The sequence below is a fragment of the Meleagris gallopavo genome, chromosome 4 (genome assembly GCF_905368555.1).
Source record: "Meleagris gallopavo chromosome 4, MGAL_WU_HG_1.1, whole genome shotgun sequence".
In the NCBI taxonomy this organism is placed as follows: Eukaryota; Metazoa; Chordata; class Aves; order Galliformes; family Phasianidae; genus Meleagris; species Meleagris gallopavo.
Genome location: NC_139407.1, coordinates 12,367,104 through 12,381,882, shown reverse-complemented (window position 1 = coordinate 12,381,882; position 14,779 = coordinate 12,367,104). Strand labels below are relative to the sequence as shown.

The 14,779-nt window shown below is 39.3% G+C and overlaps 1 protein-coding gene across 1 annotated transcript in view; it reads left to right on the top strand.

The window, feature by feature from the left end:
* The window catches only part of IQCM (IQ motif containing M), a 274,157-nt gene extending 260,002 nt beyond the window's left edge, over window positions 1–14,155 (top strand). Inside the window, exons 43-48 of the mRNA XM_085222190.1 lie at window positions 1,201–1,458; window positions 4,690–4,931; window positions 7,829–8,004; window positions 11,756–11,915; window positions 12,301–12,423; window positions 13,851–14,155. The gene's annotated coding sequence lies outside the window, so the exon portion shown is untranslated. The remainder of the gene's footprint in view (window positions 1–1,200; window positions 1,459–4,689; window positions 4,932–7,828; window positions 8,005–11,755; window positions 11,916–12,300; window positions 12,424–13,850) is intronic.
* The last annotated feature ends 624 nt before the right edge of the window (window positions 14,156–14,779 follow it).

The window sequence follows — 14,779 nt, the reverse complement described above, 5'->3', positions numbered from 1 at the left end:
TGATTCATGATCATATCAAATCCACCTCCCTGGTGTTGTTTTGTCCTTAAGGCTTCGGCAATTGCAGAGATTGGCTAGAGACTCCAGTCAACCATCTGGTGTCTGCCAACTGTACTGTCTAGCCAGGTTACACTGAACGCGGAGAGAAATGTGCTTTGTATTTGGATCCTTAATATGCATATCGTTTCCCATGGAACAAGTAGAATATTAACGGGTTGCAACTCCAAAGATCTGGAATGGCAATAGAAGAAAACCCCAGATGTAAAGAGAATATGTCAAGTCGGCTCTAAAACTTGACTGAATGGAAATGCTAGTATAATATATGCTGCAGCTCTGTACTGGCAAGGGTTGGATTTAGTGAGTGATGTGAGTTTTTTCATCAGTTCTTCCTGCAATTTTATGAGCTGGTTTTAATTGTAATTTGCCTCTTATAAGTGATTAGGATGTTGTAAAGGCAGATTATTTTTTTTTTCCTTTAAATTCTACTTGTTCTCTAAATAATAAAAAGGAAATGTTAGGAGCATGAAGAACTCATTATATACATTTTGCCAAAGATTTTTTTCTGAGCAGACTGCATCACTCAGTGCTTTGCTATAGACTGCTTTATTCTGTGTGTTTTGAGGTTAATCTTTCCTCCTAAATCTCTCTCCTTTTTTCCCTTCTCTTCTCCCAAGGATACCACCCAACTGGAAATTGGGTGGTATCCTTTTGCCGTATTTGGTTTTACCACTTTACTGCCATGTGAAAAGTCCTATTAGTGATAAGCCTTTAATAACAAGCTTCTTACTCAACTGGTTTCCTTCTACCATGGCAAGTTTTATCACAGGCTTACATGATCACGACAGCCAAGTGCCTTAAGTGGATGTTTGGGAAATTTATTTTCGTAGGTGGCAGCAATACCTGCCTCAGTCTTAAGTGCCTCTAGACAGAGGGCACTAGGAGCAGGTCCTCCCCCAGCATGTCAGCACCTCAGTTTCCCATCACTGAACACTAGCAGCAGTCAGTGCATTCTTAAAACAATTTTAATATTACCATTTGCTCCTGAGTGAACAGCACCAGCTATTCGTGTTCAGATTTAATGGCTGATATTGCACAGGGGCTTGCAAGCCAGTAAAATGGTGTGGGATTTTTATCATTGTCATTGATTGTAATGAAAACAAAACCTTCCATTGTGTATACTCTTTCACTCTTATAACCTAGAGCAGCTGATTTGGGACAACCATCCTGCAGGAGACAAGAAGCTCTTCTATCTGTTGGGCTTAAGCCAAGAGAGAAAACCAGGCTGGTGCTGGTCAGGCTGTGCAAGTTGATTTCATCACCCATGTCCCCTGTCATCTCCTTTTCCTGAGGATAACAGAGCGGCTGGCTCTGGGGGATTTTCCAGCATAGCCACCCAATTTCTGCACCCCCAGGGAAGCCAAAATAGCAAAAATGGAGCAAGATTAAATATTTTCTCATGTAAGTATGGTGGAAAACTCAGAAATGTTTGCTTTTCCATTTGATAACATGCAACTTTCCCTTTAGGACATACAGACGCAGTCTGACACAGAAGTTTTGTATTGATTCTTGTTTTGCTTACTAAATTTTATCGTCTGTTTTAAGGAAAAATGCCTGCAGTGAAACCTAGCTAGAAAGCAAAAGTAAACTAAGATTTTTAACTGAGGACACAACACCTTAAGAAATCAAAATCTTAGCTTCTGAGTGCCGGATCCTAAACGTCAACCTGTTGGGATTGCTTATCAGACCTTATCATTTGCCAAATTTAAACAGGGCTGTCCACGTACCTCATGCTTCCAGGGCACAGATTTGTTCAAAAGTAAAACCCTGAACAACCACAGCAGCAACGCTGCTAGGTCCTGGGGAGGCAGCTCAGGCTATATTTACTACATACCATCTGCACAGAGCCCTGGGAGACATCATGTTCCACGCTGCCTGCCTGTACTACAGACAGCTTTTCTGATATGTAAACCATCACTTATCTTGTCTTTGATTCCCTCCGTGTGACCTTTTGTGGATCATGGCAATATAACATCCTTGCTGTGGCAGGCTCCGAGACTGTCTGAGGACAGGCCTCATAAAGCCTGCCTTTAACATTAATCGATCACTTTATTATGGAAGTAAATCAAGGCACTTAAACTCAGGTCTTCTGGGAGTTGAAGGTCAAACCAGGAAAAGCAAACTTTATTCTGGGATGGAAGCAGAAAACTCCTTTCTGACCTTTCCATCTGTTCCTTGCCTTAGGGACTTGCCAAAAACTCATGCTACACTTGCCTTTGGGGGAACATGGGTGACATGGCTGTGCCAGAAGGAGCCATCTGAGCTGCTGCTCCACAGCCTGCTCAGCCCCAGGCGATGCTGATGCCCAGGTGTGCCCCTTCCCTATGTACTCTGTGTCCACAGGACAAAACATTCTACTGGGCAGGCACATGGGAAACTGCAAATACTTGTCCCTTCCCCAGCTGGAAATGGGATGGGAGAGCAGGAATGATGCACAGGAGAGATACTCCCTCAGCCAGCCAAGGGCACATGGAGCAGATTCTGAGTTATGTGCCTCAGTTTTTCCCATCCAAAATAAGGAATACCGTTTTTCCACTTTTTCAAATACTACATTTTTTAATGTTTTATTTGCACTGCTTGCTTTAAAAAACAAAATCCTCAGCCCTAGCTTGCTTTTAGCCTTGCACCCATCAAGACCTACCATTTGAGACTGAAGTGTCTCCTTGAACTGTTTTGCTTTACCTTGCCTTGGATTTTTCAGGGCTTCACAAACACACAGGCACACCCACATGACATAGGAGGGTGTTGGTCAGTAATGAGCTTTCTAGTCAGGAGAACCTGCCAGTTTAATTTATTTCTTTGTAAGACAGCCATTTTTTAAACAGAAACTTGCTGACATAGTAAGTAACACGAGTAGAGGAGCTGCTTAACAACTATTTATAGTCTTTAGTATGCCAGTCACTTTGTGGAGCACACATGAAGATATTGTCCCTGTCATGAACTGTCTGAAATTTAAACTTAAAGCCTGAACTGATGGGAAGGAGTATTGCTGGGAGCAGGCAGGGTGAGGAGAGGCAAAGGTTACCAAGTAAGATGATGCCACTGATCAGCTATGGAATGTCCTTATCTTAGCATCTCAATTGAAAACAAAGTAACTAAGCTTGTTTTAATGGGATTAGTGCAATGGTTGACTCATAGAACCACTCAAGGAAAGGGTGTTCAACAAGGAAGTGATTCCCAGCCCTGCGAAGCAAGAAACTGGAATTTATGTAAAAAACGAGAAATAGGCTGCTGCCCCCAAAACTGTGAATGGAGTGAGAAACATGGGGAAATTTATGATAGAGAAATGAGACAGAAAAGCTGGCAGAGAAGAATAATACAGAATATATGTATCTATTGCATCTATTAATGGAAGACCGAGGAAGGAAAAAGAGCAATGTCAGCTTGAAATATAATCCATTTTGTGGAGTTATGTTTTCCTATTTTTAAGTGATTTCATCTCTTTTTCTTTTATGCAATGAATCATCTGAAAAGAGCGGAGAAAGCTGACTGCACTATTAATTAGAAAGAAATTGAATTATAAAGTGCTATCAAGTACACAGCACTAAACCCTAGAATAAGTATACATATTTCCACATCTCTGTCAATTACAGCAGTATTAACAGCATTACCAGTAGCTAAGAAAAATCAGAAAGAAACATTTTCAGTATCACAGTGACCCTGAGAAAGGGAGTTGACTCAAAAATGGCATGATGCAACCAGACAATGCAAGAAAGGTCGTTTTTCTGAAGAACTCTCTGAAATGTTGCCAGGTTGATTGAATAAGCACGCTGTGGGTTGCCAGGTTCAAGAGCAAGACTACATGAGTGTCCTCAGAGTGATGACTATCACTGCAGCCATGGGCACAAAAGAAAACTTCGGTTGTCCAATAAAGTATACAAGTCCTTAGTTGGGTTTGCCTCTGATGGAGCCATTCACAGCAGTAGGGATGGACTCCTATCCTACAGCTCAGCATGTAGAGTCCACTGAAAATAAAGCAGGGATCCAGCTCTGAGACAAGCGCAGCAGAATGTTTTGGCTTCATTTTCCCCTCAGTTATGGCAGGAGCATTAAACTGAACTCGCATGATGTGATTGGGCCCCATATCTCTTAAAAAGATTTCTGGTTTGGCTTGGACAGGCAGCATCCAGGACCTGAAAGATCTCAACATCTGGAAACACACAATTAAATGGGAAATATTTATAACAATATTTCCTGGTGCTTTCTAATAATTTATGGGTCAAGGAAAATGTGTGCTGAATATTTTAATATTCCCATCCAACAAGCAACCACAAAGTCCAGGGTCCAAGTAAAAGACAAAAATTATGAAAGATTTTCCCTAAACTGTCTCGAGACTCAGCAAAAGGTTCTGATGAGTTTTGCATGTTTTGCTTTGAGCATTTTGAGTGAAAAGTTGACTTCTTGTTTCATCCCAGCAGATTTGCAGCAGGCAGTCAGTATTGGACTTTCTTCTCTGCATATTTGCATGTGTATGTAAATAATTCCAATAATTTCCCTGGACACAAATTCCAACTAATAGTTTGTTTCTAACTATAATGTATATAATGTATAGTATAACTATAATCTCTCTCTGATCATCCTATACATGCTATTTCAGCATATAAAATACATATATTTTTAATCTTCTTGCAGACAGAGTAAGAAGACATTTCAATCATCTCAATCAAGATTCCCATCTGGAACAATGCTCTCTACTTGCAGGATATAAATACATCTCTCTACCTGACTGATCTGAAACCTCACTCAGCATTCAATGTATGATTTGCTCCTAATGTGGCAGTTGTGCAAGATGCAGAGTAATTCTACCTTACCACTCATAGTCCCCAGATCTCAATTTCCCTCAGAGTACTTGAGACCAAAACCTGAACTCCCCAGTAAGTCTGCTGAAAGATCTTTTCCCCTGTGTTTGAATGAAAGTGTTCAACTGGGCTTGAGGTCAATACTCCCAAGAGTATTTACAAACTTTACAAAGCTGACCTGTGGCAAAAAATCCCCTCCAGGTGCTGAAGAATTCACTGACACACCTTTGCTTCATGCGCGCTTCCATGTCAGACGCCATTTTGTCAGAATGCCCCTCTGCTGCCATCCATCACATGGCAACAACTTGTAATGGAATATTGGTGGGAAGGTTCAACCTCTACTGCCCTACCACCAACATCTACCTCTGACACTGTGGGCCAACATAATGAAATAGGAGGCCATAATTTCAAAACTGCCTCAATGTTAGCACTTTAAATTGGAAAATTAAGCTTAAAGGTTGGCTCTCAGATTGGCAGTGTGTAATGACGATGCTTGCAAATGGACCTGCTCGTACACCTATGTACTGTAGCTCCACTGGAATAAAATATAGCCAGGAGGGCTATTTTCATGATATACTGCATTCATAATCAATTTTTATGTAATCTGTTTCTCTTCTTAAAAAATAGAACCTTTCAGAAAACTTAAAATGCCATTGTTTAATGAAAAATATATAATAACTAACTTGGCAAATGTTGTATGTTAAATTTCAACAGAAACCATAAATTATATTAAATGCCCAATAAAAATGTTCAATCAAAAGCTCATTTTAAGATGCATTGTTAATGAACTGTATGAAATGATGCTTAATCAAAACCCGACACCTTGTAGAGGAGGATTCCACAGGACCTCCGGAGCACTATTGTTCTGAACGAAAGATAATGAGAGAACACTGTAATTAATAATCTGCACTCCCCTGGCAATCTCCAGGGAATTCCAATTTCTAAGTGAACTGCACTGTTTTTCAAGAAAGCAGAAATTATGCTGCATGATATCATTAATGCCTTGAATTTCATCAAACATTAAGACATCATTTGTCAGGCGGATTCTCTTTTCTCTGGAATTTTGATGTTCAAAGTTACTGTGTGAAAAAGAGAAGAGATTTTCCCTGTAAAAGTTGATTTTGCAAAAGCATCATGACATCTCATAGTTCTGTAATTCTCAAATTAGATAAAATACGTTAAAGAAAACATCTGTGAAGAGTTCTTCACCACACCAGTATTTGTGAGAGGAATAGTATGGGAATACTGATAAACACAAAAGAGTTTCTTAGTTGGTCCCCTTTCAGTTGTGCATATAATAGTCACCATATATAAATTTCTAAATTTTCTTAGACCAAGATATGTCGTGTTGTGGTTGATGCCCTGTCCCTGGAGACTTTCAAGGCAAGGCTGGATAATGCCTTGGGCAACCTGATCTAGCTGTGGTGTCCCTGTTCATCGCAGGGGAGTTGGACTATATGGCCTTCAGAGGTCTCTTCCAACTCTAAGGATTCTATGATTCTGTGATTCTAAGATAGAAAACGTACTCTACCTAACAGAGTACGAGCCAGGGAAAAGTACTACTCTAAGATCGAACATGAGCCAGTAATGTGCACTTGCAGCCCAGAAGACCAACTGTATCCTGGGTTGAATCAAGAGAAGCGTGACCAGCAGGTCACAGGAGGTGGTTCTGCCCCTCTACTCTGCTCTTGTTAGTTCTGGGACTGGAGGAGGGTAGATTTATACTAGATATTAGGAATAAATTCTTTACAGTGAGGGTAGTGAGACACTGGAACGGTTGCTCAGTGAGGTTGTGGATGCCCCCTCCCTGGAAGCATTCAAGGCCAGGATGGATGGGGCTGTGAGCAACCTGGTTTAGAGAAGGGTGTCCCTACCTATAGCGGGAGAGTTGTAACTAGATAATCTTACAGGTCCCTTCCAACCCAAATCATTCTATGATTCTATGATTCTATGACTACAGGGTCAGTGTACAAAATTGCTTGAAAACTCCTGATTACAGTCAGCACTGATAGTTGTAAATACATAGTTTCAAATTGAGTTCTGAGTATGTTATTTTCCCCCTTAAATCTTCCTTCTTCTGAGAAACTTGGAAACATTCATTTTCTAGCACTGCAATTTTTCAAAACAGTCAAAAGCTGCTATTATTATTAATCATGATATTCATTTTAGCATAAAGATGGGTTTACTGAATGGTAGAGGAAGATGTAGTCCCCTTCCTTTCTCTTCACTACCACTCCCATACCAAGCTGTGCTCCCATTCACTCAGCCCAAGACACTTAGGCTTAAAAGAATGCAAACACCCCATCGCTAACAAGGTGTAAGCATTTCCTAACAGGAGAATCAAGTTTTTACTTCTTGCTTGTGATGTCCTAAGAACCATGAGCTCCAGGAATAAGCTGGGGTTAGGTTTTGTAGTATGTAGGTGCTTTGGGTACCCAGCAGAAGCCTTTTGCTTAGGGTCCTGGCATGTCCATGGTCACGTCCATGCTCCTGCTCCTTTATTCCTGGCAGCACTCCATCCCCTCAGGCACGTTGGAGGAGCAGTCCCACTTTCGTGCCAGCTGATGGGGTGCGAGGTGGGAGAGCCCCATGGAACAGACATTCTGCTGGAGACTTCCATGTCTGCCAGCATTATGAAAACGCATGAAAAAAAAAAAAAAAAAAAAAAAAAAGATTTATATTAAAGACAGTTAGATGTGAAATGTTCCTACTATGAAAAGCTGCTTTTAATACAGTTTCTGCTGGACTGGAGACAGCTGTACTGAAATGAGCAAAACAGGCTGAGCGGAGAGGCTGCTCAGGGTATTGTATGGCTGCACAGGGCAGCCCTCTGCATGCAGGAGGATCTGTGCCTTGGTGTGGAGAAATAGTTTGGATTATAAAGGTTAGAGAAGGACAGTGGGATGTAGTTTTTGCTGACAGAGGCATTACTATGCCAAGGGTATGCAACATCTCATTCTCCTTGTTTCCAGTGACAGAAACAGCACATGGGGCCCTGTTCCTGAGGAGACTGGTATGGGGCTGATGCAGATGAAGGAGCTGCTTCCTCCTCTGTTGCTGAAGCAATATGGGGCCAAGCTCAGCCCTCAGCCCCACAGTAAAGTGTTGCTGGTTCCTCCATGCTCCTGCCAGGGGATCATTCCTACAGGTAATGGAGCACTTGTTTCACAACTCAGTGTGGGCTTGAGAAGTAAACACATGTGAAAAGTCAGGAAATAGAGAAAAAGTCAAAGAATCAGCACCACCAGGTGATCTTTTTTGCTTTATGATAATGTGTTTTTTGTTTTTTATTTCCCTTCGTTTATGATGCTTAAATGAGTATGTCCACACAGAGAAATGTGAAGAACTTAGACATGTAGCCTACACAAGACACCAGAATATGCCTGTTGTTGGGAGGGAAGACAATAGATTGAATTATAGAATCATAGAATCTTTAAGATTGGATAGACCACTAAGATCACCTAGTCCAACCATCAGCCCATGCATGTGACCATTCTAGACCAAGTATGTCCCCAGTGCCACAATTACCCTTTACTTGAACACCTCCAACAATGACGACTCCACCATTCTCTCATACCTCAAAGCTGTCCTTCAGCAGGAAGGCCAACTTTCTGCTCTGTTCGGCTATCAGTTTTTCAGGTCTTTCCTTCAGTTTCCTATATAGTAAATTGGTCCCATTGTTACCTTTATTCCTTAAATATCCAATATAATTACTCTTTATAGGCAAACAATGTTCTTCCCAACTAATCATTTAAATGGATTTTCAATTTTTTATCCTTTACAGTGATGCACATCACTATACTTATTTTTCAATTTCAGATATGATCTGTGTTCCTCTTCCATTTTTAACCTTTATTTGTGATTTTTTTTCCATACCTTGCAGCATCTTATAAAATATAAAATAAAAATTGTAATGAAACTTTCAGAGGTTTCTTCTCCTTGTGGATTTTAGGAGATGCAGCACTGTGCTGAACTTCCAGTCTGCATTTTATTTCTTCCAAGAAGGTGCAAAGAATAACAATAAGCAGCTGCCTGCCTTTGTAGGCTGACAAATCTAACATGCTCAAAGGTCCTCTCACCTCAGTTTTGAGTCACAACTTGATTCCTCTGGGGCGGGGGTGTGGACATCGTGATATTTTGTCATTCTCCTTTGAATATGAACATTCTCTAATAATTTATGTAAATATATGCTGCTCGTATAGACTTAAATGATTGTTTAAGTGAACCAAAAAGATCTTGCAATTTGACTTCAATGATTTGCTGTTGCCAACATAGCCCCAAATTGCTGTGCTCGCATTCACTTTTTTTTTTTTTTTTTTTTTTTTTTTTTTAGGAAAAATGCACTGTATTTTAGTGTTCGTGGTTGTCTGGGCCTCTGCAGTGATTCCATGGCATGCTTTCTTATCTGTCTTGTTCCACTCCCTTTTTCCTGCCCATCAAGATCTTCATTACAACATTCTTTCTCTTAGTCATGTGCATTTCTTTTAAGTGACATGAGCTACTTACACCAACCAGGAAGCTTAAGAAGATATGATCAGAAAACTCTGGTTCTAAGCAGTTCTGTGCCTCTTCCTCGATTGCGCAGTATGGCTGCTTAGGGTTAACTGCTCCTTACAGGTACCTGTGCAAACAAAGCACAACCTAACAGTGAGCACAGCTGTACAATCACCTGGCAGCTTGTAGGGTATTGCCCTCCATGGAAGGAATGGCTCTACGAGTGAAGGATTTGTGTATTTCACATGTAGAGTGAGTAGAATCAAGGGTAAAAAGGGAAATAGTACTGCCTGATCTTGGGTGAAGTATAGGAGGATATTTGGATGCATGCATTAGTTGAAGAGAAAAAATAGCTGATTACAGATTATTAATAGGTTGCTTCATTCTGGTATTACTATTAATAGACCTACTATTCTTGTCATCCCAAAGGTAATCTTAGTTTTCAAAAGCAAACCAGTCTTTAAGAGTGTAACATCTGAATGTACTTACACAATGCTTTGGAAAAGAACTGATATTACTAGGTGAGCTTTGTGCTTTTACTGATATGCTGGGCATGGGGGACATATTCCATGACAGTTTATGAGTCAGTCATGTAAAAATTCCATTTGAATTAAATCAAGGTTCACATGAAGTAGATTTAAATAAACCAGTTAAAACACACAGAATGGCACACAACTCCACTCCAAATATATGTCTAAACAGAAGAAAACACTTCACTGAGTCTTCATGTAGATTGCAAAAAAAAAAAAAAATCTAATGCCAAAAGCTAGCAGACAATGAAGCTGGGAGCAAAAGGAAGAAGCACTAGAAAGTATGTGAAATGACAAAACACAGATGAATGCCTAAAAAGTCTGTGAAAATGTAAATCTGCAGATCACGGAGAGTCAACATGATGGACTCAGGGTCACAGTACAGAAGGAATGATGCAGTGCATGTACGATGCTGCATGAATAGAAATAATATTAGGTTTAGCTACAATGCACACTGTGTTTACAAAGGTTACCAGCAGGGAGAAATGACATTAGGATAAAAATTAGTTGATATTTAGTGCACATATTATTTTAATATCCATAAAGATATTTGATCAGGTGAAGCTATTCAAGCTTATCACAGTCATTGTCTGAAAGCTGGCCTCCTTTTGCAGCTTAGTCATGAATGTGCAAGACGTGCATGTGCATTAAAGAAGATAAAATATTTACAATTCTAAATTGCAGATACAATGTTCCACTGCAGCTTGCTTTCAAACCATGCTTGAATCTTAAATTGATCGTGTAGATATTAAGACTGGGAACCGTCTGACTTCCAGAGCTAAGCTACCAGCATGCATTAAGCCAGAAGATGTAATGGAACTATACAGATTCATTTCATAAAGCCCAGCAGTTTCCTGGGGAATACAAGATTAAAGTGAATTCTCCGCTATGATCACCATGAAATACTCTTCTTGCACTAAGACAGATTGACTAGCAATACTCCTTGAGACTAAAAAACAGACAAAAGCTCTGTGCTAAATATAGAAAAAGGAATGCACAAGAGAGCTGTAGCTACAAGTAAGTCCATGATATCTGAAAATGATTCTTGAGCAAAAATATTATCTTATGACTGTATCAGATTGTATATACATTTTTATATGCAGTGTAAGTTCTACTAAATATTGAAGTTGAAGCATCTAAGTACAGCTCTAGTTTGATGCTCAGTGTATTAAATTCTTAAACCTTATTGTTGGTCTGCATTGAGCTTCTATTTTTTCTTGGCCTGAACTTCACTTTTCCAAGGACACCATGTCTTACAGACATACATGGCAATGCTGCCACTTTTTCTGGACTCCAACACCATGGCTCTAGCTAGCTCACATTCATTCATCAGGTGATAGCAGCACTCAATACTCCCGTTATTCCACAAATCCATACTTGTACACATTCATTGTTTTCTTTTATGATATTTTAATCAGACTGAGCTTTTTTAGATCTATCACATTATTTACAAGGCCAAGCTGAGCCCTACCATACAGTACGAGTCACTATCACCTCCGTGAAGCTCCTGCAGAAGGATCGTGCCTATAAGTAAGTGAAATCCCAGGCCAAAAGTAGGTGCTCATAAAAATACAGATAAATAGAAAATTCAACTACATAAGAGGAATGGACTGGACTCTAAGCAATCTGATCTAGCTGTAGGTGTCCCTGTTCATTGCAGGAGTTGGACTAGGTGACCTTTAAGGGTCCCTTCCAACACAAATGATTCTCTGATTCTACAAAATGAGTCCAAGAGGGCAGGCAGCAATTGATACAAACAGACCTCTAATTCTCATGAAAGCATGCTGTACGATAGAAGTATGCCAGGATATTTCTGCTGTCCTTTCATCAGTAAATTATGCCTGAATTTTAATAAAATTTCATTAAATTTGGCAGAGCAATGTCCGGTCTCCTGAAAATGATGATATGTTTATGGAAATAGTGCAATGAAGATAACAGCAAAGGAGCGAATCACAGATTCAGGGACAGATATGCCAGCTGCTGGCACCTGAAACAGACTATGGCAGAGCATAATAATACAGAAAAGGCACTTGAGGTAGGCAATGAATTTAGTACAACAAAAGGTTATATTACATAATAAAACTAAGGGTTTAATCTAAACCAGATCATGAGTTGTGACTTTCTAGATATTTTCTTCAGGTATGAATTAAAAAAATGTCTGTGTACACTGCACTTTCACATGGGACTGTTGTCTCAAATCTGTGCTGATTCTAAACAGAGCAGGAATGGATAACAAATTGATCTGCACAGATGAAGGATTGGTTGGTTCTATGTTCACTTAAAGATCATGGACGAGTCCTTTTCAGATTTAAATTACAAGTTTATTTGAATCCAAGTGCTTCAGATTATCTTTCATGAATCTTTGTCTTCAGATTAGATAAGATTTGACTCATTCAACATTTCTCTTTTTCAATCCACAGAGAAATGAAAAAGCAGAGGAAAGCTCTGTTATCATTTTGTGTTGCTTGTACTCTAAAACCACCTGAAGGCTTGAATATATGAATATTTGCTCTGCAATTGACATTAGATGTTTCTGTTGAAAGGTAAAGTGTAGCACGGTGACATGTTAACAGAGCACTGTCTAAAACTTCTCTTAACTGTAAATTCAAGAGGATCTGCTCTCTGATGTCGACCTTGAGTTCCTGAAGCTGTGATAATTTGGACCCTCTGTTGTAGCTGGGGAGAAGGGAGGTCACGGGTAGGGGGAAGGTGCAGTGAAATCGCTACCAATGTTGTGACTGGCACCAATGTAGCTCTGTCAGTTGTGCTTAGCTGAATGTGAGCTGAGAAACGGCTCCCTGCTGTGGGACTTCTCCTTTCAGAAGTGTGCTGCTCCTTCCTTGCTTGTACTAGTCAGCCAGACTGTCCTTTTGGACTGCTATGGAGAATGGAAATTGGGGAATGCAACGTATCGATTTTTTATAAAAATGTATTTACAGTGTTGATTTCAATATACTTTAATAACAAATATCACATCAGAACACCACCATTTACTTTTCATTCCTTTTACAAGACACGGAATCTTCTGCACTCTTTGCGACAAAGGCAGTGATTAGTCTTTCTACTTCTGCTGCAGCGTAACTCTGTGATGTTTTTATTATTCAGTCAACAACTTGTTCCTTTACCAAACAGAGTCCAAGAAATGTGCTATCAGGAAACAAGGTTTTCTGCCTCTGCATTTATAAATACACTACACACTCTTTTTTTACGTTTCTTTTTTTCCTGTTCTTTAATGTCCCAAAAGGTATCTCCTTCACTGTTACCACGGAAATGCATGTGCTTGTCTTGAACATCTCATTATGACCTTTCATACAAAGACCTTCAAGATTTTAAGAAAAAAAAATATAAAAGTCTGTTATTCAAAATAATCTCATTTTAGTGGATCTTTTTCCTGTAGCCAGTCTGGGTGCAGTGTGTTTTGCAGGTGCATTCTTGCTGACCTTGAATATAGCAAATAGGTGTAAATGACATTCAGACCCCTCTGCTGCTGTCATTATGGATTCTTTGTTATACTGCAGGAGTCACATTAGCATCACACTGAAGAGTATAGTATAGCAGGTGAAAGAGAAAACTGAACCTCATGGATATTACAGTGTAACAGCTTTGGCTCCGACTCCTGAGGCACTGAGCCAAGCGATAACAAAATGTATGTTAAATTAAATACAAAAAAAAAAAAAAAAAAAAAAAAAAAAATCCCTCCTACATTAGCATTAAGGACTTGACTTACACTCCTAAAGAAAAATGTTCTTTAGATAAGTCTGCAGCTGTCTTAGTTTGGAATTAAAGCAACACAGTTAGCTGATCTTTAAAAAAAATGGCTTTTCTTTGTTTAGTGGTGCTTAGTGATTTTGTTTGGTTAGTTTTGTTTTTTCATTATTTCGCTTTTAATTTAGAAAGTTTGCAAACAACATACAGTAGATTTTGGTTTCATTTTTTTGATTATAAGTTTTTTGTTGTTTTTTTTTTTTAGACAGGAAAAATGAAGGGGCCAACTTATGATGATTGTTGTAATCCAATTCAGCAGACCTTGTAGCTGGTCCCATCAATCTCGGAACATTAAGGAAGCTCAGTTTTTCCAGATACTTACAAAGAGGACATGCTAGAAGACAACTTCCAAAAAACCTTCTCACGGAGTTGTACAAGTAATTTCCAGCACTGCACATGTCCACTTCAGACTTTATTTTTACAGTAAGCACTACCATTTTCCAATTAATAGTGTCTTTCTTAATCATATGATTAATCATTAAACCTTAAAAATGAGTTTATGTTTCAAAAGTCACAGAGGTCAAGTTTTTAAGCATAAACTAGTCCCCCTGAAAAAAAAATGACAGGACTTACATGAGCAAACCCCACAGGATCCAGGCTTCTTGCACAAAACTGAATTGTTTATTTGGTCTTTTTTTCCTTTTTAACCAGACATATGTATACAGCACGAGTAATCTAGATAACAAGGTTTGACTTGCAGTTTAATAAAGGCTGCTGTGGATTTCTTCCTCTCCTACAAAAGGCAGAATGATGAAAGTACTGAAAGTCACATATCAATTCACACTGCAGGTGATGGTGAAGGAGGGGGACGTTAAGTCATTTTTCACCCACAGGAATAGAAAAGAAAAAGCAAATGGAGTATGATCAAATTCTAAACATGATTTTTAAAAATATACATTCTTAGCTTCTTTTTTATTAATTACCAGATCCTGTGAACCACTACATATGTCACAGAAACAAGTCAGGCAAGATGTTTGCCTGATAAAGAAACATTGAAATAAAGACCTAGTTCAATAAAAATGCATAAAAGTGAGAATGCAGTACACATGTACAGACAGGAAAAAATGTGAACATGTTTGAAAGACATGAGGCATGAGTCAAAGAGGACACTGAGAAACCTGAATTCTGTTGACC